Raw genomic sequence first — 1,419 nt, forward strand, 5'->3', positions numbered from 1 at the left:
GCCACCTATTGTTGTGGGTGTATTATTGACATGTCAAAGTCTAGACCCTGAATATAAGACGACTGCGTTTTTTCAGATGTATTTCCAAGAAAAAAACATCGTCTTATATTCGGGTCAATATGGTAATAAAAATGCAAACAGACAGACAGACACACAGATTCCTGCATTTATTACACCGTGTCTACACCGGACGCGACAGTTGTCGCACCAGCTAAAGTCTGGTACACTGGATGCGACAAAGCACAGCAGCAGTTTACGCAGCAGCAGTTTACTGTCGGAAATTTGTTGCGCTGTGCCGCATCCAGTGTAGACAATAATAAGTTATATTGTATTTTGTCACGGCGCGGCATCCGGTGTAGACACGGTGTTGAGAGAAGAATATGTTCAGCCCATGCAAGTACAGAATGACGCGTTCAGTGTATGATAGAGTAAACAGTAATAGCACGTGCAGCGGCAGCAGCTTCCCCCGGGTCCTAATGCCCGTTCGGTAAGGAGTTTTAATTCCGTATGGGGTGCTGTTGGCCTATTTTTAATAAAATGCACACATAAATACACAAATAACATTTAGACTGTGTTTCTGATTAAATAAAGCAGTAATTGATGTCACATGAATAAAAATTTTTTACAAAATCACACACGACACTTTTAAATTAAATAATTTTATATATACTGATTTATTAATTAATGTGTTATGTTATTTTTTAAACAAATTATGAGTTCTAAAAGATTTTCAGAATGTTTACAACTCTTTTGCTTTAGACCATCTACAAATGTTAAATTAAAATAAAATGTTAAGGTTACTACTGCATCTTTCTGAAAAAAAAATGCAGCGATTGATACACAGTTTATTTATAGTTATTTTCAAAGCTTCAATGTACAGTCATTATAAAATAACTTCGTTATTGTTTATTTAATTCTAACAAATAAGTTCTTGTTAAGAACTTAAAAAATAAGTTCTTGTAAACAAAACAAAATGAAAAAATAATTTGCTACACTTGGTGTTGTTTCCAAAAAAAGGAAATATATCGGTATCGGCATCGGTTATCGACCAAAATGAGTTGAAAAATATCAGCATATCGGATATCGGCAAAAATCCAATATCGTGCAACCTAGTAATTTTTATTTTTAGGATAAAGTACTCTTTTAGAATGCCATGACCATTCGTAAAAGCAGACAGACTAACTATAACCTTGAAAAGCTAAAGTAGGGATGCACCGAATGTTCGGCAACCGAAATTATTCGGCCGAAAATAGCAAAAAAAGCTCTTTCGGTGTTCGAATAAGCGAAAAGACCGAATAAATTGTACCGAACAATATGACGCGATCAAATAGCAACCAGTGCAGCATGAGAGACGTGCACTCTTTATTATGCAGCACACACGTCAGCAGTGTGGAAGCATTTAAACTGTCGGAGAAAGAC

The sequence above is a fragment of the Sinocyclocheilus anshuiensis genome, unplaced genomic scaffold (genome assembly GCF_001515605.1).
Source record: "Sinocyclocheilus anshuiensis isolate Anshui unplaced genomic scaffold, SAMN03320099.WGS_v1.1 scaffold728, whole genome shotgun sequence".
Classification (NCBI taxonomy): domain Eukaryota; kingdom Metazoa; phylum Chordata; class Actinopteri; order Cypriniformes; family Cyprinidae; genus Sinocyclocheilus; species Sinocyclocheilus anshuiensis.